At 42.7% G+C, this 27,645-nt stretch overlaps 1 long non-coding RNA gene across 1 annotated transcript in view; it reads right to left on the bottom strand.

The window, feature by feature from the left end:
- The window catches only part of LOC116974250, a 405,085-nt gene that overhangs the window by 146,207 nt on the left and 231,233 nt on the right, over positions 1-27,645 (bottom strand). Inside the window, exon 2 of the long non-coding RNA XR_004412317.1 lies at positions 9,192-9,236. This is a non-coding gene — a long non-coding RNA (uncharacterized LOC116974250). The remainder of the gene's footprint in view (positions 1-9,191; positions 9,237-27,645) is intronic.

The raw sequence follows: 27,645 nt of genomic DNA, 5'->3' as shown, positions 1-27,645 counted from the left end.
TTTGCAATGCAATATATGCCTTGCCCACCATTCAGCAACAAGGCTGTGTCACTATTTGAAATGTGCCACATCCACATAACCACCTTTTAATGCCAAAGTGAGATGTGCCTGCAGTTTACTGCTTCACATTTTCACTACATAACACCCTGTTTACTGCCTTGACCACTTGTCCTTCTCACCATGTCTGACTGGCAAACCATGTATTTCTCCCAGCGTGCTATCTCCAAGACCTGCTAGCATTACAAGATACCCCTGGCCTTTATTGCGGAAGGTAGTGGACAAGGCAAATTGCTGAGGCTTCAGAGTAACTAATCAATTTCTCCTGGCATCGGTAAATTTGGTACTCACAAAGGTTTCGAGTCTTCACCAGGATCGTAAGAGGACTGATAAACAGATCTCGGCAGTGTAGGTACCACTGAGCATATCAGTAAGAACCAGTTTAATGAAACAAACCTCACATCAAAACCCAGTCTCTCCCATCCTATCAATCATTCTGTGTGCTGCCTTCTCTACCCTTTCCAGCAACTACAGTATCATTGATCTTTTCTGCATCAACAAGCAATACACATCAAATTCAGACTCTGATAGTTTAGCCTAGTGTCAGGGTGATCATTGGTTGGTGCGGACTTGGTGAGCTGAAGAGTCCAGTCCATTCTGTATCTCTAAAGTAAACTAAACCCCTAATCCAGGCATAATTCTGATCATTCAGTCTCTCCTTGGTTCCACCTCTGTGCAACTTAAAGCTTGCTTGTTTGCTCACATTTCCAGTTCAGAAGAAAAGTTGATACTCTTTCTTTCTCCGTAAATGCTATGAAGAATTTTCTGTCATTATCTAAGACTTCTGGATTCAGCAACTTTTTTTGCTTGTCAAACTTTTGTTTCAAAGGTTATCCTTCCTTAAAAAAACAGTAACAATAAAAGTATTTAGTTTAGATTAGAGATATAGCGTGGTAACTGTCCCTTTGGCCCACCGAGATAACACCAACCAGTGATCACCCATACATTAGTTCTATCCTATACTCAAAGGGACAAGTTACAGAAGCCAATTAATCGACAAAACCTGCACGTCATTGCAATGTGGGAGAAAACCGGAGCACCTGGAGAGAACCCACAAGGTCACAGGGAGAACATACAAACTCTATACAGACAGCACCCATAGTCAGGATTGAATCCAGGCCTCTGGCATTCCAAGCTAACAACTCTACTGCTGTGCAACTGTGCCACCCTTTCTTCAGTTGTCAAATACAATTCCAATTTTAGTAACCTCTGGAAGCAATCATGCAGAGTATTCTTTGGATCGCCTCACTTCCTTCCTATCTTTAGTTCCTGATGAATGTAACCCTTTTTCTTTAACTCAAACATTGCATAGTTGTGTGATAACCCTGCTGGTAAGAACTTTACTTGTACCACAACTATTTTTTATCATGCTCTCTGTCTGCCATGACCTTCCATAACTGAAGGAAAGGGGTCAAATATAATTCTAACTTTTGCAGCTTGCACTGTACCATTGCAGTCTGCTTTTTATTTTCTATTGGCTTTAGTTTAGTTTAGAGATACAGTGTGGAAACAGGCCCTTCGGCCCAGTGAGTCTGCACTGACCAGCGACCCCCATACACTAGCATTATTCTATACTCTAGGGACAATTTACTATCTTTACCAAAGCCAATTAACCTACAAACCTGTACATCTTTGGAGTGGGAGGAAACTGGAGCGCCCGGAGAAAACCCACACTGTCACAGGGAGAATGTACAAACTCCGTACAGACAACACCCAAAGTCAGGTTCGAACCTGGATCTCTGCTGCTGGAAGAGAGCCATTCTACTGCTGCGCCACCATGCCGGCTTCTATTAATGATATAAATTTCAATATTATCTTTGATTTCTATTGCCCCATTTAAAGTGAAATCTTGCTTTGTTACACAAATGCTCATGCTGATTTTTTTTCAGGTTCTAAAAACAGTTAATTCCATGGACATTTCTTGTGTGGGATTTTGACAAATGCTTCTGTTTAGGGGTTGGAATAAAAACGCTGAAAACCATGAGTCAAGAACTTAAGGATCAATTACACAATGCTCTACTTCCCATCTTGACTTCATGAACATCAATAAATTCTGAAGTTTGGTGCACAATTCTTCTTTATGCCCCTTAAGTCCTGTCCCCATCAAATGTCAATGATCTCTGTGCCCCAGTGAATCACTTTCACACATTCTCTTTAAATACCTGCTTAGCTTCCTATCTGTTCCTGAAATTAATTGGCCAAAACACCTTCCCTGCATCATTTAAACTTTTCATTGTGGGTTTCTCTTTGTTTTAAGCAAGGAGGCTCGATTTCATTTGTTAATGCTTATTGAATTCTCGGAAATCAGTAAAGGAAAACGTCATTCACTCTTTTGTGCTTACGCCGTCCCTTTGCAAAAGCAAAGCAATTAGTCCCACTTCTGTACTCTTCTCACAGTTCTGAGTATGATTCCTGTTTATTTATCCAATTCCCTTGTGGAAGTTACAGTCGAGTCAGTTTCACCATCCTTAGGTGCAGAATCATTTCAGATTAAAGCTGTACTTTGCATGAAAAAAAATCTTCTAATCTCATATGCAGGAAGGAACTGCAGATGCTGGTTTACACCGAAGATAAACACAATATGCTGTAGTCATTCAGTGGGTCAGGAAGCATCTCTGGAGAAAAAGAATAGGTGACGTTTCAGACTGAAGAAAGGTCTCAACCCGAAATGTCACCTATTCCTTTTCCTCAGAGACACTGCCTGACCCACTGAATTACTCCAGCATTTTGGGTCTATCCTCTCATATTATTATAACTCTAAAGTTAGCATTTTTTTCAATGACATTCTCCAAAGTTTGTGCAAAGGACATTATATTCATTTTAAGCTGTCTTGCCTTTCAAGGGGCTTATTTTATATGTTAATGTCTGGGTGGGCGGCGCGACTCACGTCGCAGCGGCCTCTGCAGTCCGTCTGTCTTTTTATTATTTTTTGTCTCGTTTGAATGTAGTTTTTATTTTTTTTTAACTGGGTATGTGTGTGGGGGCGGGGAAACTTTTAAAATCTTTTCCCTATAAGGAGAACCCGACCTATTCTTTGTCGTTGGGGCCGAGCTCCGTGGTGCGGCCTCCAACCGGAACGACCTGGGGCTCCAGTCCCGGAGCCTGCGGACTTACCCACCATCATGGAGCTGGCACTCTAAAAGGAAAATGTGTAACCAAAAATTATTTAACTTTAGTTACTCCTTCTTAAGAAAAACAAATTATATTGCTCTTTTAACATCTTCAGAACATACAAAGCACCTCAGAGCAATTAAGTGGTTTATTATGTCGCCAGCTCAAGATTCCATAACAGCACAACTAAGATGGAAGAGTAATCCCAGTTAACCAAGGCTGCCATTCCTTGTTTTGGATTGATGCCCCTGTAATATCCAAGAGCTAACCAGCCAAGCACAAGCATCAACAGCGAAAGATAATATACCTGGAAATTCATCCGCCTTTCAGTAACAACGAAACAATACTTAGATACAAAATACTGGAGTAACTCAACGGGTCAGGCAGCATCTCTGGAGAAAATGAATAGTGACATTTGGGGTTGGGACATTTCTTCAGACTGATTGTGTGTGTGTGTGTGTGTGGGGGTGGGGGGGGGGGTACAAGAGAGGAAGAAAACAGAAAGAGCAAGAGAGAAAGGACAGGAGAAATGTTTAAGAAAGAACTGCAGATGCTGGTAAATCGAAGGTAGACACAAAATGCTGGAGTAACTCAGCGGGCAAGGCAGCATCTATTCGAAGGTAGACAAAATGCTGGAGTAACTCAGCGGGCAAGGCAGCATCTATGGTAAGAAGGAATTTGTGACGTTTTGGATCGAGGCCCTTCTCCAGTCTGATGAAGGGTCTCGACCCGAAACATCACCAATTCCTTCTCTCCATAGATGCTACCTCACCCGCTGAGTTACTCCAGTATTTTATGTCTACCCAAGGGCAAGGCAGGAGAAAGCCGAGCAGGTTTTAGGTGGATACTGGTGAGGGCTGGGGGTGGGGGTGATTGATAGGCAGATGGTTGATGTTTACGGTCGGGATCCTTTGAAGAAGTTACAGTTGTGCTTGCATGACACATGATGCCACCAAAATTCATTGCATTACAATTTTCCACCCTACTATATGTTGGATAGTTATATCCATAAAATACCATAGAACTTCTAAATCTTTGTTTGGGAAAGTATAATTCTCTATGTAGCTGCTGCACAACTCCCACAAGGCTCTCTGCAACTCTGCAACGTACTCATACAATAGCCAAATAAAATGTCCATAAGAAATGCACCTGTAAATCAGAAGCACCAGCATGAATTTTCATTGCCAGCTTTTGACACATGGGACTCACCAGCCCACGGATTCTTTGCAGTGGGCACATCAGTAGTGTCACCATTTCTAACTCAATTGCACGTAAAGCTGCTGGCCCTGATGGCATCCCCGGGCGCGTGCTCAGGGCCTGTGCTGCGCAGCTGACAGACGTCTGGACTGACATCTTCAACCTGTCACTTGCCCAAGCAGTTGTCCCCACGTGCCTTAAAACCACCTCCATCGTTCCAGTGCCAAAACACTCCACTGCGGCAAGCCTCAACGACTTCCGCCCAGTTGCACTTACCCCCATCATCACCAAGTGCTTCGAGAGGCTGGTCCTGGCACACCTCAAAAGCTGCCTACCCCCCACACTGGATCCCTATCAGTTTGCCTACCGCAGAACAGGAGTACGGAGGATGCCATCTCAACGGCACTTCACTCCGCCCTCTCCCACGTCGACAACAGAGACACTTACGTAAGAATGCTGTTCATCGATTACAGCTCAGCATTCAACACCATTATACCATCAAAACTGATCACCAAACTCGGTAACCTGGGCATCGACCCCTCCCTCTGCAACTGGATACTAGACTTTCTAACCAACAGACCCCAGTCTGTTAGGTTAGACAAGCACACCTCTTCAACCCTCACCCTGAACACCGGCGTTCCACAGGGCTGTGTGCTGAGCCCCCTCCTCTACTCCCTCTTCACCTATGACTGCACACCTGTACATGGTACTAACACCATCATCAAGTATGCAGATGATACAACGGTGATTGGCCTCATCAGCAACAATGACGAGTCGGCCTACAGGGAGGAGGTCCAGCACTTAGCAGCATGGTGCGCTGACAACAACCTGGCCCTTAACTCCAAGAAGACCAAGGAGCTCATTGTAGACTTCAGGAAGTCCAGGGGCGGCACGCACACCCCCATCCACATTAACGGGACGGAGGTGGAACGTGTTTCTAGCTTCAGGTTCCTGGGAGTCAACATCTCCGATGACCTCTCTTGGACCCACAATACCTCAACTCTGATCAAGAAGGCTCACCAGCATCTCTTCTTCCTGAGGAGACTGAAGTAGGACGACAGATGGCACAATGGGCTAAGTGTTCGGCTGGCAACCTGAAGGTGGCCGGTTCGAATCCTGCTTGGAGTGTGTACTGTCGTTGTGTCCTTGGGCAAGACACTTCACCTACCTTTGCCTGGGACTAGAGACGGAAATTAGCTACTGATTGGCTACAATCTCGCATATTTACATGTAAATGTTCATTAATATGCACTGTCCCTATAAACAAATTATTATTATTATTATTATTATTATTATTATTATTATTATTATTATTATTATTATTATTATTATTATTATTATTATTATTATTATTATTATCTGTCTCCTCAGATCCTGGTGAACTTCTACCGCTGCACCATCGAGAGCATCCTTACCAACTGCATCACAGTATGGTATGGCAACTGCTCTGTCTCCGACCGGAAGGCATTGCAGAGGGTGGTGAAAATTGCCCAACGCATCACCGGTTCTTCGCTCCCCTCCATTGAGTCTGTCCAAAGCAAGCGTTGTCTGCGGAGGGCGCTCAGCATCGCCAAGGACTGCTCTCACCCCAACCATGGACTGTTTACCCTCCTACCATCCGGGAGGCGCTACAGGTCTCTCCGTTGCCGAACCAGCAGGTCCAGGAACAGCTTCTTCCCGGCGGCTGTCACTCTACTCAACAACGTACCTCGGTGACTGCCAATCACCCCCCCCCCCTTATGCACTTATTATTATTTATTCAAATCATTTGCTATGTCGCTCTTCCAGGGAGATGCTAAATGCATTTCGTTGTCTCTGTATTGTACACTGACAATGACAATTAAAATTGAATCTGAATCTGAATCTGAATTGACTGACACCTTAAAGTTGGGATGTGTCTGGAGGACAGCAGAAGGTTGAGAACTTATTCAGACTCCACATGGATCTCCAGCATAACAGCAACACTTCCCCATCCTCCCCCATGGAAACTTTCATATTCCACTCTTCCGTATTGATATAGTTAACTACCAAGATTTCACCAGCAGAATGTTCATAAGAATATTTCAACAAATTTTAGCTCAGATTAACAAAAAGAAACAATGTGAAACAAACTAATGAATTATAAATACGCAAGTTTGTTAAAATTATTGAGGCTGCTATTGGAATTGTGATCAATAAATAGAAAAAACACCCTACATCATTCAAAATGCAACTACAAAATCAGACAAATAAGCACATAATTCCAACTATATCTCACCCTCTTCTTTAAATACTTTAATATCTTCCTTTCTGATAAGAACCCTTTGAAATAACTATGCTGAAGGCACCATTTAAATGCACATGGCTATAAATTTATACTCCTGAAATTTTAATATTAATAAAACTAATTAAAATTCCACAATTGGCAATCATATTGTCCAGGGACATTTCCCTGCCTGGAGTTGGTAGTAAAATTCAGCATCTCCGAACTGCACAGCATAATTTCTTCAGCAGGCAAGGAAAGCCTTCAAGTATCCTCTGCTAGGCAACCAAAGTATATTAGATAGTGTTGCACAGTGGAGATTAACATATGCTGCAATGTCACAGAACAAATCAACAAATAATATAAAGAAGCAAGAAATAATATGGTCACAATAATGAGACTTTGATGGGTTGGAGTGTGATTATTTCAATGCAAGGAGATGTGTGGAAAAAGCGGATGAACCTAGAGCTTGGATCAGTCCTTGGGTCTATTATTGGCTGTTTTCCAACTTCACAGAGCGAACCCTGAAGTGGAGGCAGCGGGGAAATCACGAGGTGGTGGAATATGCTTCAATACCAACCAGGACTGGTGCAGCAACATCACGGTACTGTCAAACTTCTGCTCTCCCAACCTAGAATCCTTCTTTATAAACTGCAAACCCTTCTACTCTCCAAGGGAATTGAACTCCTTTATTGTCGCTGGAGTTTACTTCCCCCCCCCCCCCCATGCCTGTGTACGTGAGGGGCAAACGCAACTCGCTGACCAGGTAATGAGGGTAGAGAGTGACTTCCTGGACTCCATGCTCATTGTTTTGGTGAACTTTAACAAAGTTAACCTCAGCCGTGATCTTCCAAAGTACAGACTTCAGGTTACCAGCCCACCAGAGGGGAGAGAATACTTGACCACTGTTACATGTCAATCAAGAATGCATATTGCACTGTTCCCCGGTTGGGTCTGGGTCTCTCTGTCTCGTTCACCTTATTCCGACCTACAGGCAAAAACTAAAATCTGCTAAGCCTATGGTCAGAACAACGAAAAGGTGGACAAGCGAGGGCATTGAGAACCTACAATCCTGCTTTGACTGCACGGATTGGAATATGTTCAGGGAAGCAACCACAAGCCTCGATGAGTATACAGACACTGTATCATCATACGTCTGCTTTTGTGGGGACAGTTGCATTCCAACTAGGACCCAGACCTGGTTCAACAATGACAAGTCCTGGTTTACTGCAGAACTCAGACAGCTCTGACAGTCTAAAGAGGAGGCCTACATGAGCGGGGATGCAGACCACTACAGACAGGCAAAGTACAAGCTGAGAAGAGGATTTCACTATAAGAGATTGCACTATAAGACCCACAATAGCAAGAGGAACAGATATGTAGACAGATTACCAAAAATTCCAAAGCAACATGGTTGTCTTAGTGGGTGCCTTTAACCTCCCCTATATTGACAGGGACTTGCTCAGTGCCAAAGACATAGAAGGGGCAAAATTTGTGAGGTGCATCCAAGAAGGTTTCTTGAAACGGTACATGGATAGTCCAACCTGAGAATTTTGGGGGGAAATGAGCCTGGCCAGATCACTAGTGTTTCAGTGGAAGTATATTTTGTGGAAAGTGATCACAACTTAGGGGAAGGTACTAAATGGGAGTACGGCAAATTACAACTTTATAGGCAGGAGCTCTGGAGGTTGCACCGGGAGCAATTATTATTGGATAAGACTACATCTAACATAAAATCAAATGCTAGAGGACAGAGCTTTCAGGTGACTGGCAAAGTTTAATGGAGACTAGACCAAGTGGGACCCATTGGGCAAAATTCCACCACTCACCCATAGTCCCCAACTGCACAGGCGCGGCTGATCTTTTTAAAGTTTAAAATAGCAAAAACGTGTGAAAAATAAGATCAATGTGAACGCATATCACTCTCCTTCTTCAGTCCCCTATTCCCCTCCTCCATTATCCTCCTTCTCCCCATCTCCACCACTGCTTCCTCCCCTCCACTGCTTCCTCCCCTCACATCTAAAATATAACATCAATCTGAACTAAACATTTTTAATTTACATCGCAGGACTATGCTGAGTAAGGTGGGCCAAAATTTGTAGTGCTATCATGTACTGTTTTGCTGGAGTTTCAGGCGAACACACACACATATATATATATAAACAAACAAACAAACAAGATGACAGTTTTATTAATATATAGATAGATGTGCGGCACAACTATTTTTACACAGGTGGATATGCAGGGAATGGAGGGATATGGATTTGGTGCAGGTAGATAAAATATATCACAAAAATCCTCTTGGATATGATGAGGTCAATAATAATCAACTATCAATAATCAACAATAATATTAATCTTTAACTGCAATGTTGCACAATATTGTTGTCGTCTTTTCTATAATGTAACTTGCAGATTACAGAACTGCCAATCAGCTAAATAAAGTGTTAAGTGCACTATTTAATGAACCTGAAGTAAATGTTCATTATTACAAATCTCAGTATATTGACACATTTGAAAACCATCTATCACGGCACAAATTTGATGCAGGAAAGTAACATGAGAAACAGATTTAATAGCCATACCTCATTCAGCTTCAATACATGTCGTAGCCCCAGGATTCTTGCTAACTGTTGAGATAAACAATTCAGGCCATTAATAGCTTCTCATTATAATGTTTTAATTTTAGTTTCTAACAGTAATTGCCATTTGTAAAACTCACACCAATGCAACAAAATGTCCCAAGGCATTTAACACAAACAATGCCGATAAAATCCATGAGCAACAGGAGTTTCCAGGGTGTATAACTAAAATCTTGGTCAAAAACAATGGTTCAATGGTATATTTTAACAGAGTAGTTTACCAAGGTACAGTGAAAAACTTTGTTGGTGCATGCTATCCAGTCAGTGGAAAGACTATACATGATTACAAACAAGTTGACCACAATGCATAGTTACAGGATAAAGGGAATAACGTTTAGTGTAACATAAAGTCCGATAAAGTCAGATTAAAGATACTCAGGTTCTCCAAAGAGTAAAAACATGAGTAAAAACATGGTTACCAATGGTAGATTGAATAAAATGGGAGATACACAGTGGCATGATTTTGTAGGCTTGTAGTGAGAAATTGGGAGCAATGGATCCTTGGAGGATAATGAAGACCGACAAGCAGAAAAGGTGAAGCTTGAACAAGTCATGAAATGAGCTAAAATTCAAGCGACAGAGTTGAGGGTGAACACAGTTTTACATACTGGAAGCTGGGAGGCTATGAGGTAGATCTAATGAGCACATGAATGAGTCATCACTACATATTCCTGAGGGCAATGTCTTGAACCCAACAAAGATGGTTGGTTCCATCCAAAATCATGTGAGGATGTTCATGGAAAATTGTGCAATATTAAATACCATTCACAACTCCTGACCAAATGAAGCAGACCATGCCTGCAAACAGGAATGCCCAGAGAAATTATGGAAGTCACAGAGTGATGGAGTAGCTCATCGGGTCAGGCAGCATATCAGGAGAACTTCAGACTGAAGAAGGGTCCTGATCTGAAACATTGCCTACCCATGTTCTCCTGAGATGTTGCCTGACCCATTTTCCAAAATGTGGTTGGGGAATGGAGCGGTAGGTACTTTTGATGGAGACACATTAAAACAGATGCCAGTTTACAAAAAAGGCACAAAGTGCTGGAATAACTCAGCGGGTCAAGCAGCATCTCTGGAGAACATGGATAAAAGACGTTTCTGGTTGGGCCCAATTCTTCAGACCCTTTGATGATTGTATAGCAGTGGTCAAGGACATTTGACCCCTAGTTGGACAGAAGATTTGCTAAGAGTATTTTGGTACTACACTCTTGAGGTTAGCCTAGGGTAAGTCCCAATATTATGACAAGATCTCGGGGTACTTTGATTCAAGACTATTGGTCGCGGCAGATTTGGACCGATGCCAATTTTATTGTAAGATTAAAACATTTTGGTTCTGATTAGTTATGGAACACAGGTATTTCGCACCATGATCAGCGTCACTCTGCATTCCATCTTGATATAGATAAATACAGTCTTTCTGCTCAGTCAAAATATATATATATATATATATATATATATATTGCCTGTAGTTTTTTCAACTTCCTTATTTGGATATTTTTACACACGTTTAAGGAGATATGCAGGACTTTGTTTTACACAGAAACCAGTGGGTGCTTAAAATATGCTGCCAGGAATATTGGTGGAGGCAGATATGATAGTGGTATTTAAGATGGTTCTGAATGGGCACATGGATATATAGGGATTGGGGGGATATGGATCACATGCAGGCAGGATAACTTAGTTTAACTTTGCATCATGTTCGGTGCAAACATTGTGGGCTGAAGGGCCTGTTCCACGTTCTATGCATATCTGACAATTGGCTGAAGGTGTGGTTCACATTTCTGCAATGAGATTCTCGGCCTGTTAACATAGTCCACTGTATAGGCTTTGTTTTCCACACAATTATTCATGCGGCATCCTTTGCACTAAATTTTGAACATTCGTGTTAAATAAACTTACGCAGTAGAAATTAGTTGGAGATTTAGCTGAACACAGATGGTTAACTGTTGTTATATCAAGCTGGGTTATGTTCATTTTTCAAACTCAAGGTCAGCTTTAGGAAAATATCATGTATTAGTGGGTGTGCACTCAATCTAATTTAATGTACAGATTTTTAAATTACCACCTACAGTTCCATTAGCTAAACCTTTCCTTTTACTTTAGCTAACAATGTGAAAGGTGTTGGGGGCGTGCTCATTTTCTTTCTGGTGTATCATTATCGAGAGAAAGGAACAGTCTATTCGTTCTTATTATCTGCCCCTTTTATCAAATGAAGAGTTTCAAAAAAATTGTCATGAAATAATCCTCTGTGTTATAGTTCAACTTGGAAGTATTGAGGTGAGCATTCTCTGGAATGTTCTGTGGAAATGGAAAATGTGTGTTCCTCTTGGAAAACCGAAAGATAGGAAGATCTGTTGACAGGGGTCATAGTTCAACCACTAAAGGACACAAAGTGCTGGAGCAATTCAGATGAGATGGTGCCTGTCTTGCTGAGTTACTCCAACAATCTGTGTCCTTTTGTGTATTAATCAGCTTCTGCAGTTCTTTGTTTCTACAGTTCAACCACTGTCAGGTTTTTTTTCCAAGCAAAACGATTTTGTGTATATCAATACCTGAAAATTGCTCTCAACGTTAATAAAATCATGGAAATGACTGTTGACTTTGGAAGAGGAAGATCAAAGATCCACAAACCTGTCTTCATCGACAGGACGGTGGTGGAGAGAGTCATAAACCTCTTTTGCTGGGCATGCATATCTCTGAATATTTGTCCTGGGCCCAGCGCATTGATGCCTGCATGTGGCCCATGTCCCTCTAAACCTAGTCTCTGCATGTACCCGTCCAAATGTTTCTTAAACGTTGTGATAGTTCTAAGGTATTTTGTACGATTGATGATAACCTACTTCCACTCTCGCGCGTTGTGAGGCGGCCATTTAGTCTTCCACTAATGGGATGGAGGGTCTCTGAAGGGTCAGTCTATGAGTTTGTGCACTCCTTCCTCCTATGTGCTCATGATGTACAACCTCATAGTTCTCAGTACCATCCTGAATGCTTCATCTCCTCTTTTGACTGGTCATGGCCAAGAGATTCTGTGTAATTGGAGGGGATTTTGCAATTCTTCAAGGAATCATTGAGCATGTCTTAGAATTTTTTTTTCGCTGCCCACCTGATAATCTGCTCCCAAGACAGAGCATGGAATAGAATGTTTGCGCCAAGAGTCTGATGTTGGGTAAGCGAGCATCATAAGCACATCAAAACACCAGCTAAGAATAAGTTGGGCCATAATGCTGAGGATATTGGCCTGGGAGAGAGTAATGTTATAGCTTCACATTATCAACAATATTTTATTTTGCCTTATATGGACACAAAATGCTGGAGTAACTCAGTGGGACAGGCAGCATCTCTGGAGAGAAGGAATGGGTGATGTTTCTGGTTTCTGACATTATCAATTCCTTCTCTCCAGTGATGCTGCCTGACTCGCTGATTTACATCCAGCATTTTGTGTCTACTTTTGGTTTAAACCAGCATCTGCAGCTCCTTCCTACACATTTTATTTTGCCTTCTTCTACACTTAATTCTTTCACTTGAAAACTAAATCTACAATAAATCTGTGTTTAGTCCATATCCCTCGAAACCTATTTTATCTATGTAATTTTTTTTGGACATCCTCACAGAAGGTTGCATGTCACCAAAAATAATTGTCAAACTGGGATGTCTTTGCTTTGAGAGAGCATTATCGCAATTCATTTCCTCGAATTGTTGAAACCTGACTTTGCATTTCACATACACTGCTTTTCCCGAGACAGTCGGTAGCCACAGTAATAGTTCTCTGACCCCCAGGAACAGCTCTGTGACGTTAAGAGACCTCTGAGACTGCCATCTGAAAGGAGGTCAACTGCTGGCATTGTGACCTGGCATGATCAACTGACACTGTGGCACAGCGGTAGAGTTGCTGCCTTACAGCGCTTGCAGCGCCAGAGACCCGGATTCGATCCCGGCTACCGGTGCTGTCTGTACGGAGTTTGTACGTTCTCCCTGCGTAGGCTTTCCCCAAGATATTCGGTTTCCTCCCACACTCCAAAGAAGAACAGGTTTGTAGGCTAATTAGCTTGGTGTATGTGTGAATTGTTCCTAGTGTGTAGGATAGTGTTAATGTGCGGCAATCGCTGGTCGGCACAGTCTCGGTGGGCCAAATGACCTGTTTCCACGATGTATCTCCGAACTAAACTAAACTAAACTGGAGCGGTGGTTTCTGAAAAACAATCCAAGAGGTGGGAATGTGGGAGAATGGGCTAACAGTGCTTGGGTTTCCTGAGAAAGAACAGGCCTATCTGGAACAGGCTGACAAAGGTTGTTAGCTGGAGGTCCTTTGACCCTCTGCCATCAGTGACAACATCAGATCACAGATAGCATGATCTGTGAGCTGCACGCATTGACGCACCAAAGCCCCAGTCTGTAGCAGGGCTGCTGGCAATTAAGATTTATGGCATACTTTGCTTGGCAGATGATCATCAACGGATAAAATAATATCCTGATGGACACGTTAAATCACAAAGGTTTCATTATTTCCTGCATGGACTCCCATGTTGGAATGCATATTAGCTGTGTAAGCCATAAATTACTGACTCTTAATCCTATTTCTGTTGCCACATAAATAATATCCCCTGCGAGCATTGTTGATAATATTATTATGGCAAAATACAATGGGGAAAATAAATTAGCTTAGGGTGAATCGTGAAAATAAGTATCATCTAATTTTCTAACAGGCAGGACATCACCAGTAAAGGCACAGTGGTGCAGCGGTAGAGTTGATGCCTCAACGCCAGGGATCCGGGTTTGAATCTGACTACGGGTGCTGTCTGTACGGAATTTGTCTGTTCACCCTGTGATCGCTTAGGTTTTCTCCAGGTGCTCCGGTTTCCTCCCACACTCCAAAGACATAGAGGTTTGTAGGTTAATTGGCTTTGGTAAGATTGTAAATTGTCCCTAATGTGGAGGACAGTGTTAGCGTACAGTGTGATGGCTGATCGACATGGATTTGGTGGGCCACAGGGCCTGTTTCCACGCAGTATTTCCAAGGCCTAAAGTCTAAAGAATTGTGTCTGAACACTCCAAAATGTGTTTTAAATTGAATATTATCAACTACTAATAAATTGAAAAAGCTGCAACGTCATAAAATTATGTTAAATAACATGGAAACAGGCCCTTTGGCACAACTTGTCCATGCTGACTAAGGTGCTTACCTGAACCAGTCTAATTTGCCTGTACTTGGCCCACATCCCTCTAAACCTTTCCTATCCTCGTACCTGTCCATGTGTCTTTTCAATGTTATACTTGTTCCCGTCTCTATGATTTCGTTTGGTAGCTCATTCCATAAACCCATGCACTCTGTATGGAAAACGTTGCCGCTCAGGTCTCCTTATGTCCCTTGTGATTTTATACACCTCTGCAATGCCACTGCTCAGCCTCCTTCGTTCCAGGGAAAACACATTTTGCCAGCCTATTCTGTCATTCCTTACAACTCAAGTCCACCAGTCCTGGCAATATCTGTGTGAATCTTTTCTGCTCCCACCTTAGATTCATGACATCCATTCTGCAATAGGGTGACCAGAACTGCACACAATACTCCAAGTGGTGTCTCACTTGTACATCTGTAAAATGATATCGTAACTCTTGTATTCAGTACACTGATCAACAAAGGCAAGCTTCTTCACCATCCTCTATTTTATTTGTATTTTGTTTTATCCAGTTTCAAGAGTTCTGGAGTGCACACATCATAAAAAACATTAATGCTTGAGTTAATCTGGGTTTGTGGAACTATTGAAAATATCTGAGAGCATTGCAATAATACATCTGACAAAGACATGAGACTTGATCTTAATTCCCCTTTCCTGGTGTAAACTGATGCGACTATTCGCTCGATAAATGACATGTTCCAAGGATATGAGCAGCACGCTGTCTGGTGAATTCCTCCTTAAATGTGCAGTTCAAGGTTGAATGACGTAATGTGAAGAACTGTGTGATTTTAGCCTGTGAACAAAGCATATAGGAGAAGGCTTTGCTCTAGACTACATCAGCCCAAAACTGGGCTCTGTGCTCAGAGGCCCTGCAAAGTACGTTTATAATCTACTCTGGATCAGCCCTACGCTTCCACTGATGTGGCTACTGGGGACCGATCCCAGGATATTACGTTGTGATCTGCTTCTGCACCATGGGCAGCCAGTAATTCCTCCCCATTTTGACTGAACATTTAGAGTCATAATATCCTACATTATGAAAACAAGCTCTTTGGCCCAACTGGCCCATGCCGATCAACACATCCCAACTACACTAGTTCCCCTGCCCATGTTTGGCTCATATCCTTCTAAACCTATCCTATCCATTGACTTGTCCACATGTTCATTAAACGTTGTGATAGTACCTGGCTCAACTAACTCCTCTGGCAGCTCGTTCCACATACCTACCACTCCTTGTGTAAAAAATGTCGCCCCTCAGATTCCTATTAAATCTTTCCCCCTCCCGCTTGCCCGCTGGTATTTGATTCCCCTACTCTGGGTAAAAGATTCTGAGCATTTATGCTATCTATTTCTTATTTAAGTAGGGGACAAATCAAATCTCTCCGGGCTTTCTGATGAAGGATTGTGGCTGTGACTTAACCAGGCTCCTTGGACCCACTGTTACCACCTAGGTTCAGAGAAATCTGCAATGTTTGAGGATCCTTAGGACTGGAGCAGGCAATAGAAATGTTTATTATTCCCAGCGAGCAATAATTTTGATCAAGAGATGAGGAAATATATTTTCACTTGGTAGGTGGTAGGGATCTGAAACTCACTTCCTGAAAGAATGATTGAGAAAGCCTTGCCATGGTACAAATGTGCACTTGAAGAGCTATGATCTGCTATTTGGTTGAAAGCCCTTTTTCAAAGGACACAGATATAATGGGCCAAATGGCCTCCTTCTGCACTGTTGATTTTTTTTTTAAGATTCTATGATTCTAGATCTAATCTGGTCAATTAACAACCAATTTGCTCCAATTCTAATCATGAGGAAAGGCAATGCTCATCAAAAATGCTGCTTGGCAGCAGCTGTGAACCTAGAATTTGCTGAGGAATACTCAGTTGGCCTCGGTCACAAATAACTTAGCTTTGGATATTATTACAGCCTTGGACCAAACATTGCATGTGGTGAGAGTGACTGAAAGTATGTCAGTAAGAAGTATGAACACAACCAACGTCAATGGGGTCAGATGGACAACTTTCAGTGGCTTGAATAATTGCTAGTTGGAAGGAAATATGGAGACTGTTCCCCTGAGCACACTGTTGGTGTTCAACTGGACAACTCATGGTCTAATTACTTTTAGTTGCTCCCTCAATGAATTTCCTTCCATTGTAAAGTAAAACGCTCCTTCTAAATATTAATGTTCACCTCCCCTTGTAACCCTGCAAATAAAATTCTGCAACTAAACTTCAATGGGGAAATTACTCATGGCACAAGTGATGTAAAAATGGCAAGTCCCACAAAAGAAAAACAATCAACTCCTCTCCACATTCAAAAAGTCCTGCTGTTGCCAACTTCCTTACCAAACATGTCTTGTGAAATTTGTGGTGTCACCATTGACCAAAAGCTCACGTGAACAACCAGCTGAATAAATCCTGCACCTCCAAGAGCTAATCGGTGGCTGGGTTGTCATCAATGCTGGAGTAACTCAGCGGGTCAGGCAGCATCTCTGGAGAGCATGGATAGGTGAGGTTTTGGGTTGGGACTCTCCTTCAGTCTGGGTATTCATTCCTTGCCTTGCCAAAGGTCTGCACTGCCTTCAAGACTCACATCAGGAATGCGATGATTTGCTCAGGAAGAGATCAAGTATTATCCACTTGAAATGAAGACGGCTGCAAACATTTCTGCTTTTTTTCCCCTCCACTTACATACTGACCTTTAGCTTTGTTGAGGAGAAGAATGGTTACACGCTTCTCTCATATTATGTGCTTGACTGTCCATTGACGTTCATGACTGGGTGTACAGTTTCCATCTACTAACTGTGGTATTGGTTTTCACTGTGGACAGCAACTGCTTGTGCTGCTTAGCATGCCTGTCGTTCTTAGTTCAGTTCAGAGATACATCGAATCCGCACCTGCCAGCGATCCCCGCACGTTATCACTATCCTACACACACTAGGGACGATTTACACTTATACCATGCCAATTAACTTACGAACCTGTAAGTCGTTGGAATGTGGGAGGAAACCAAAGTTCTCGGAGAAAACCCACGCGGTCACGGGGAGAACGGACAAACTCCGTACAGACAGCACCTGTGGTCAGGATCGAATCCAGGTCCACTGGCGCTGTAAGGCAGCAACTCTACTGCTGCACCACCATGCCACCCTTCTGGGTTGCTTTATCATCAAATTGCCATTTATTGTTCTAGTTCAGCCGCGTTGCTCTTAGCATAATTTCTACATCTTGTCCTAGTTGCCCAGCTGCGTTATAAAATAAGACAAGGCTCAGTCTGTGGCTTAATGTGCAAGATAGCAGGTCAGAAACACACAAGGTATCAGGTCAACACAATCAACCCGTTAAATGTTAGTGGTATTTTTTTAAATTAGATCTGCCAATATTCTAGTGCAAAGCTTCTCAGCTATTTATATCTTACATTGCAAACTAGCTTTGAGAACATCTCACCATAAAATCATTCAGATTGAACATTAGGCCCTTAGCTGCATTATGAGAAAATTACATAAACATATTGGCGCAGTGCCCAATAAGCACAAGGCACCCCGTGCTCACATCCACGCCCACGTTCCTCCCACATCCTGCAACAAAACGTATTGAAAGTATTGTCAGGAAAATAATCCCCTCACTTATTAGGCTCTTGCATCCCTTCCATTCTTTACACTTAGGGGAAAAATACTTAAAGAAATGTCAAACTGACAATAAGAAATTGAAAGAACCATTTATGCTTTCAAGTGTGGGTAGAGCTTTTAAGCAATCATTTTATATTCTCATGCTTGTGATTTCCTAATATCACACAAGCTTAATATTACATATGCATCACCAATCAGTCAACAAACATCCTACTCTGAAACTCAATGAAACTCATGCACTCTAATAGCGCTTTCTCACGGGGCGACTTGACGCAAGATGTAACCAGAGTGAAGTGGTCGTGGTCTAGCACGATATCACACGATATAACGGGGGGTAGATAAAGAGTTCCCACGGGTACTCGGCATTTCTGTTATTTGTGCGAGTGACTTGTCCGTCTCCCGAGCTTTCCCGTTAAATCTTGAATGAACATTGTGAATCCCCATTCATAAAAGAGAAGGTAATTGCGCTGGAGGGTTAATAATTGACAATCTGCTGCTGCCTGCCCGCTGAGTTAAAAAGTTCCCACGGTAGACTCACGATATACAGTGTATCGTGAGTCTTGCGTGGGAACTTTTTAACTCAGCGGGCAGGCAGCAGCAGATTGTCGCTCCCTTCAGTTTCACCCCACCTACACCCCTCTGCTTCCCGGCCATGTGTGTGACCCCTTCCCTCCCCTCTTCAGCTCCCCGCCCATTGCACCGGCGCGGGGGCTTTGCACTGTCTTCACGTCGGCGATGCCAGCAGGTCAGTGCCAGTCACCGGAGACGTCAGGACCAATGGGACACCGACCCCCAGGCCCACTGCAAGCACTGAGATCCCAGAGACCCACAGCCAGCAGCAGCGCAGCCCCGTTCCAACTCCAGAGGAACACGCTCCCCGTAGGGACAGAAGCTGATGGAGTGCAAGGTACGTCTTGTTCTTGGGATTGCGGATCAGGGGGTGCAGCTCGGGCTGTGACGTCTCCGGCCACCCCCCTGTACAGGAGCTGAGATTGGGAACTGTCGGGTTGTTTGCAGTTGCAGAGGGAGGGGGCAAGGGCGGTACAGTTCACAGTCTCAGCTCCAGTCCAGGGGGTGGCCGGAGACGTTAGGACCAACGGGACACCGACTGCAAGCACGGAGATCCCTTGTCGCTTGCCACTTGTCGCCGTAGCACCCCATCGGGGAGCGGATTCCTCTGGAGTTGGAGGGACAGGGAGACACAGCGGCTTTTGAGAATGGTGGGCAATCACTTCCAAAGTTCTGCCCACACAGTCAGTACACCTCTCCTACACTTGTCTCCCGCACTAAGATCATCTCGCAGAGAATGATCCCAGCCTAACAGCATGTTCATTCCAGATTACTCACCTTTTGTCCTCTCTGTCCAGCTTCCGGGTTCACCGTTCGCAGGAGTTCCCACGGTACACACAAGAGTTAATATGGATATCGCACTGGCCACTACGTGCATATAATGTTGCAATCTTAACCCACAAGTGTACAAGTCACTCTTGGAGAAATTCAAACTTGCTTGAATTTTCTCCCGAGTCACCAAGTTACACGAGTACCTGCCGTTAGCGCCACGGTGGTCCACGGTGGTCCACGAATGCCGTACAGTTATCGCACGGGGTTCCCACAATGTTCAACTCTGGTTAACTCTTGCGTCAAGTCGCCCCGTGAGAAAGCGCTTTAATGCTAAGAGTACAAGATGGAAATTGTGTAGAAATATGAAATTGCAGGCTGGTTTATAACAAAAATGCACGTAAAATGCTGGACTAATTCAGCGGATCAAGCAACACCTCTAGAGAACATGGATAGGTGATGTTTCTGATAGTGGGAGGGATGGGAGAAAGCTAGAAGAGAGGAGGGGAAGGACAATGCATGGCAGATAATAGGTGAACACAGGCCAGAAAGGTTTTTCACAGGCAGATAATTAGACGAAGGCCAATAAATGAAAAAACAGATGCGAGACAAAAGGAGTGAAAAGTTGCAAATTGTGAAGCCAGAGGAAGGAATGTAGGTGGAGGGGAGAAATAATTGGCAATCATGTGAGGAAGAGAAGAATAAATTCATGTAAGCTCTTATGACACAAACAAATACTACTGAGGCCAATTTGCATCTCCGATTTAGCACATTTTCATTTGAATACTTTCTTATGCAAAGTGAGAAAATCACTTTTAATTATATCTGCTTGTTTATCTACTTCTATCTAGTTTCAGTACATTTAAATTTAGACTGTAGCTTCTGGTGCAGAAATGTGAACATGTGGATGTGGTTTTCACGAGCATTGTAAAATTTTAATTTATGGGGTTCAATTGTGTTAATTACTGGAGCTGCGATTAGCATGCTTGCATTAGTGTTATGTGTATGACTGTGAAGAAAACTGCATTACAATTCCGGATAAGATGTGATTAACAAAGATTTTTGGTAGTTCATAAGAGGGATGCGATAAATTGAGCAGTGGCTGAAACGATGAATGCAGTTGTAGAATATGTGGATTCCACATGGATAGGATAGGTTTAGAGGTGATATGGGTCAAACGCAGGCAGATGGGACTAGTGTAGATGGTGCAGGTTGGCCGGTGGGGGCAAGTTGGGCCTATTTCCACACTGTTTGACTATGACTCTAATAGGTCACTTGAAGACGTTGTCCCATTTATGACTCAAGTGAGGCTGTAAAACTTCTTCCTGCACCTCGTCCATTCTCACCATGTTCAAAGAAAACATGAAATTTGAAGAAGGATATTCTTGCTATTGAGGGAGTGCAGCATACGTTCACCAGGTTAATTCCCAAGATGGCGGGACTAACATATGATGAAAGATTTAATCGACTGGGTTTATATTCACTGGAATTTAGAAGGATGAGAGGGAATCTTATAAAAACATATACAATTTTTAAGGGATTGGACAGGCTAGATGTAGGAAAAATGTTCCATATGTTTGGGAGTCCAGAACCAGGGTAGAGAGGTTAAGAATAAGGGGTAGGCCATTTAGGACTGAGATGAGGAAAATCATTTTCAGCCAGCGAGTTGTGAATCTGTGGAATTCTCTGCCACAGAAGGCAGAGAAGGCCAATTCACTGGATGTGTTCAAGAGAGAGTTAGATATAGCTCTTACGGCTAACGGAATCAAGGGATATGGGGAAAAAGCAGGAACAGGATACTTGATTCTAGATGATCAGCCATGATCATATTGAATGGTGGTGCTGGCTTGAAGGACCGAATGACCTACTCCTGCACCTACTATCTATGTTAATATGAAGTGTGGGAGGAACTGATTGGGTCATGCAGCATCTGCAGAGCAAATGAACAGAATACCTTTTTGATCATGTCCCTTCTTCAGTGTTTAAGGAACCTTATTTCTGTTCTTCATGCCTACTTCCAATTATCTCCTGACCATGTGTATGAAAATATCCCTACATGTCTCTGGGTGTACCATCCTCCATTTACCTGTCCAACAAGATGTCCATCAGATGTAATATCTGGCCAGCAACAGATGACATCAGGAAGGGTGGAGGCCATAATGGGCCATATTGTGCTGGAGAAGATGTGCTAATGAGAGGGATTTGAGGATATGTACAGTGGAACTGGTAGGACACAATGATGCAAACAATGGAACTGGTAGGATAGTTCCTTATTCTGGTACATGAATCAATTATGAAAAAGGTGTATAAAATCATAAGGGGAATTGATAGGGTGAATGCATAGAGCATTTTACCCAGGGTAGGGGAATCGAGAACCAGAGAACATAGGGTTCAGGTGAGAGAAGAAAGATTTAATGGGGACCTGAGGGTGGTGGGTATATTGAATGAGCTGCCAGAGAAGATGTTTGAGGAAGGTACTATAACAGCATTTAAAAGACACTTGGACAGGTACGGGGATAGGACAGGTTTATGGACAAAATGCAGGCAAATGGGACCCAGCTTCGATGAAGCATTTTGTTTAGCTTGTTTCCGTGCTGCATGACTCTACGATTCCAAATGAACAACACAGGTTGCACTGGCTTCAGAAACAATTTAAAAGAGCAGGCAGCATGAATTTCTTCCCCAAAGGTTTTCATGTAAAGAGGTGTTTAGTATTCATCCCCAGCAGTCATATCTCATCAGACCACAGGGTGATCATTAACAATTGAATGCAGAATAATTCTATATTTAAATTGGAATATTTTGTTATGTCAGCACTTGCGCGGAGGGCAAATGCTACTTCAAGGAAACATAATAGAAACAGAGCCGAGTCAGAGCTAGAACAGGGGTGGCACAGTGGCGCAACGGTAGAGTTGCTGCCTAATGGGCCTGTCCCACTGAGGCGACTTTTTAGGCGACTGCAGGAGACTATGCAGTCACCACATGGTCGCCACATGTTCACAGGGAGTTGCCTTCATGGTCATGAGAAGTTCCCACATTCAGGGAACTCGTCGCGGCCTCATTATGGTCGCCATGAATTTTTCAACATGTTAAAAAATTAGCGGCGACTAGAATGAAGCCGCCATGGAGAGTAGCGAGAATTCTCGTGCCGTAGGTGGGTTGCTAGGAGGTCGTAGTAGGTTGCCAGGAGGTTGAAGGTTCTCATAGATTCTCGTAGGTTGTAGCCGGTGCTTACCGGTGAATTTCATTGGGTCATTGGGAAATAAAAACGTAAGGAGTAGTTTTCAGAACCAAGGGTAACCGACCGGTAATGTTAAATGTCCGCTGAACTTCACAGCTATGTATCTCTGGCTTCTTAAAAGTTGTCTAACTCCTTCTCCCTCCTTCCCCCCCCCCCCCCCTCTTTTAAAGGACTTACCATACACTAGCGTGCTAACCATCTTAATTACAGCGTCAACCTTCCTGTTCATCGCGGTGTGTGTCTGTATCACCTTGGCTTTGACAGTCGCCTGCAGTCGCCTGAAAAATTGCCTAAGTGGGACAGGCCCATTACAGCTTTTACAGTGCCGGAGACCCGTGTTTGATCCCGATTACGGAGTTTGGACGTTCTCCCCGTGACCACGTGGGTTTTCTCCGAGATCTTTGGTTTCCTCCCATACTCCAAAGACGTACAGGTATGTAGGTTAATTGGGGTATGTGTAAAATGTCCCTAGTGTGTGTAGGATAGTGTTAACTTGCGGGGATCACTGGTTGACATAGGCTTAGTGGGCCGAAGGGCCTGTTTCTGCGTGTATCTGTAAACTGAACTAATAGACTTCTCTGCTAATCAAATGGCCATCTTTGAAAGATCTTTAAATCCTTCCTTAAATGCAATGAATCAGTAAGGATAACATTAAATACTTCCGATAACTGCTTTTTGCTTGTTTTCGTAGCTTCCTCAACCATCTTCTCTGGCAGCTCATTCCATAAACCCACTGCAATCTGGCTTGTTAAATATACACGTGGCACCCAAATCAATTATTTTTTTGCAAACTTGTCATATTCGTTCATTGTCCCATGATAGGAAGTGAGTTTTTCCATCAGACTGAAGAAGGGTCTCGACCCCATTCCTTCTCTCCAGAGAGGCTGCGTGTCCCGTTGAGTTACTCCAGCATGTCCATCTTGAGTTTATCCATCATCCCAGAATTTTGTTCCAGATATCCAGGATAAATAAATAAAGACATTGTTTTCATTTCTACCAGACCTTGTAGTAAGGTCCAGTGGTGCAAATTCAGCAAAACCAGAGCCATTTTAATGTCAATGAGTTAAGCTGATGGACATCACCAACTTCTGCTCAGATCCAAGGGCAGCTAGGAGTTTGCATCAGGGGGCCAGAGTAAACTGCAGAAGTTTGAGGCCAAGCTCGAATGCCACTGACCCAACTCGATCACCATCCCCTTCACAATCAATCCTGAAGGTGCTTGAGATCTGGTTCAGAGGAGCAGAAGCATGCAACAGTATTTGGCTGAAGCAAACAGGCAAGGTTCCAGGAAAGCTGATGCTGTCAAGAGTGGAGCTCCATCTCAATGACCACTAAGATCCCGGTCATCACATGCGAGGTGTTCTCAGTGTTGATGTACTTGGTGTAAATGTGGCCTGTACCTTGTTCCTCCATAAAGGCAGTCACCCAAGCCAATTTCTATTATAAATATAGATATAGAACGGTTCAGCACAGGAATGGGCCCTTCGGCCCACAAGGTTTGTACCAAACATGATGCCCAGCTAAACAGATCTCGTCTGCATGTGAATGCTCCTTATCCTTCCATTCCCTGCAAATCCACGTGGCTACCTAAAAGCTTGTCACATCCCACTATCGTATCTACCTCCACCTCTGCGAACACCAGTGTACAAAAACTTGCCCCGTACATCTCCATTATATTTTACCCCTCTCACTTTATAGTTATGCCACTAGCGTTGGACATTTCCACCCTGGGAAAAAGATTCGAACCATCTATACGATCTGTGGATCTCAGGATTTTAGAAACTTCTATCAAGTCTCTGGATTTGCAAGGAATGAAGGGATATGGATCACTTGCAGGCAGATGAGATCAGATGAGGCTTTATTGTTACATGTACCGAGGTACAGTGAAATGCTTTGTTTTGCATGCAACCCGTCAATGTAGCAAACCTCACCTAGGCAGTACACAAGTGTCGCAACTTTTTGGTGCAGACAAAGTTACAAACGATCACCGAACATTTCGATCTACTGCCTGCCAGCGCACATGGCATCAGGCCCCCCCACCGCCGGGTCCCCCCTTCATTCTTGATGCCCACTCCCGACCCCAACGTGGGTCCCCCCCTTCATTCTTGATGGCCACAGATGGAGATTGTGCACTGCTGATATAAATAGGTTTTTGTTTCGTGATACGCACTTTTTCAGTTTCTTGTTGAACAACGGCATGTTACCAGTCAAAAACGTTGCAAATATATGTCCATCTTATTATGGTGACAAATTGCTCTGTTTCATTGCAACCTTCAGGATTATGATTATGCAAGCACATTTTATCAGAAACCTCAACCATAACTTAATCACACAAGTTGTTGTGTTTTTCTGTGCAATTTCCGGACAGTGTCGACAACAGGAATTTAACCATAACATTAACTCCCACCGTATTCCTAAATTGCTTTATTTTGAAGGCTATATCACATCTCTACTCAAATTTATTTTCTTCAGCAAGAATAGGTTTAGCCATTTAAAACTTCCATGACTACTTAAACCCTGAAACATTAATGTCTCTTGCTCTGACCCATTCTTTACTTGAAGTATAGGAAGCATCGGTTTGATAATCTGGTGCCCTAATAATAAAAGTGGACTTGAACTCTGACATGACATACCAGTAAGGCTCATTCATTGTCTAAATATAGAGTCCTTGTTAACATCAGTTATTTTGTGAATAATTGTGAATAATTGCCTAGCGGGCAAGACTTCTGCACCCAGCTGAGATAGTGGAGTTTGAAGGCAGCCTGAAGCAACTACATAAATCAGCAAAACAGCTTGTTATAATTTTGGCCTGCCACAAAATGGTTGAAAAGTAAAATTAACTTCTACACTTCTTTAACACAGAAGAATTAACCACATTTTCCCTTTACATCTATATTACTAAAACTCTGTTCTTGACCGCTTTTGGCGATCTGTGCTGCGATTTCCGAGAGAACGCCGCAACCTACGGCCGTCATTTTTGGCCACTTCGCTCAGAGCCCCCTCTGCTGCATGTGTGCCGAGGATTTTTCCCGTCGATGAAATATGACCGAGATATTAATGTTTTTACAACATTCCCCATTCTCTCTACTGCCCCCGCTGACAGCAGGGGGAGGGAGGGGCTATAAAACCCGGAAGTGTCCTGCTTCAATCACTTTCTGCCGGACCACAAAGTGAAAGGGTCACGGCTCTCTGAGCTGCAGCTCTACTCCAAGGTGAGTCCCCTGCATATGCTTTTTCAGCCAATTGATATGTATGTTGTTCACCATTCACCATGGTCTGAAGTTTCATGGCATTTTGTTGGAAAGAGTTTGTAAATTTGTCTCTCTATATTGTCTTTGAAATGTGTATTGAAAATAAAAAGCATTTGCAAATTTGTCTATCTATATTGTGTTTGTCTATCTATATTGTGTTTGAAATGTGTATTGAAAATACAAACCATTTGTATATTTGTCTATCTATATTGTGTTTGAAATGTGTATTGAAAATAAAAACCATTTGTATATTTGTCTATCTATATTGTGTTTGAAATGTATATTGAAAATAAAACGCATTTGTATATTTGTCTATCTATATTGTGTTTGAAATGTGTATTGAAAATAAAAAGCATTTGTTATTGTTATAAAGCGTTTGCAAATTTGTTTCTCTTGGGTTTTAAAATGGTTGCACCTGTTTTCAGGTAACTAAAGCATGATGTCTTTGAAATGTTGATGTAAATTGAAATGCATTTGTTGCAACGTTTTCAGGCGAGTAATGCACGAATAAAGCTTCATATTTGGACCAGAACTGTGTTTAAATTTAAAATTGGCGCTCATTTTGTGATTTTGGCGGTTGCAAGATGGCGGCGATGACGTCATTTCCGGTGATCGGTAAGCCGATGGCGATGACGTCATTTCCGGTGATCGGTAACCCAGCGGCGATGCCGTCATTTCCGGTCGGAGGCGAGATGGCGGCGATGACATCATTTCCGGTCGGAAGCAAGATGGCGCTGCCTGCTGAAGACGGAGTGCACGAGGTGTTGAATGATTCTTCAGAACTGGTCAATGTTTGTGTGTTTGTTGCAGCCATAGCGACAATTGTGTTTCAGCAAAAGAGCTGCATTGTCTTTCAGCCACAGACTACAACAGGATTTGAAGATTCGTTCAAATATTCGGTTGCTTTCTCTATGGTAAGTCTGTGTTTGTTGGACGTTATTTAAAAGCAGCATTTTGTTTCAGCAAAAGGCTCTACAGCAGGATTTGAATTTTCGTTTTGCACAGTGTATTTTAGTGTTGTGTGTGTGAATGTGTGTGTGTGAATATATATATATATGTGTGTGTGTGTGAATATATATATATGTGTGAATATATATATGTGTGTGTGTGAATATATATATGTGTGTGAATATATATATGTGTGTGAATATATATATATGTGTGTGTGAATATATATGTGTGTGAATATATATATATGTGTGTGAATATATATATGTGTGTGAATATATATATGTGTGTGTGAATATGTGTGTGTGTGTGTGTGTGAATATGTGTGTGTGTGTGAATATATGTGTGTGTGTGAATATATGTGTGTGTGTGAATATATATGTGTGTGTGCGTGGATATATGTGTGTGAATATATATGTGTGTGTGTGTGTGAATATATATGAATGTGTGTGTGTGAATATATATGAATGTGTGTATGAATATATATGTATGTGTGCGTGAATGTGTGTGTGTGTGAATAGGGGGTTGCACGTAAGGTCACAAGGTCATAGGACTTGACGCACGGAGCCGCTCAATTCATCTGGAAGACATCCGTCACTTCCAGTATATGTTATTAATGCAAGAAACGCATACTTTCCTATCTGTTAAAAACCGCCAAAATGTTGAATTTGTGCTCTGAAAAAAATTGTGGAAGTTGGGGTAAGTGTGAGAGACATGTACCCAACATTAGAATTCCAAACGTGAAATGAAATGAAGGTAAAGAGAAGCGAGAATTGAAGGGACAACAGCAGCTAAAGTGCTTGGTAAACATTGGCTGTG

Source organism: Amblyraja radiata, chromosome 6 (assembly GCF_010909765.2).
Source record: "Amblyraja radiata isolate CabotCenter1 chromosome 6, sAmbRad1.1.pri, whole genome shotgun sequence".
NCBI classification, from domain to species: Eukaryota; Metazoa; Chordata; class Chondrichthyes; order Rajiformes; family Rajidae; genus Amblyraja; species Amblyraja radiata.
Note: the sequence above shows the minus strand (reverse complement) of the source record. Positions and strands in the feature narration are given on the sequence as shown.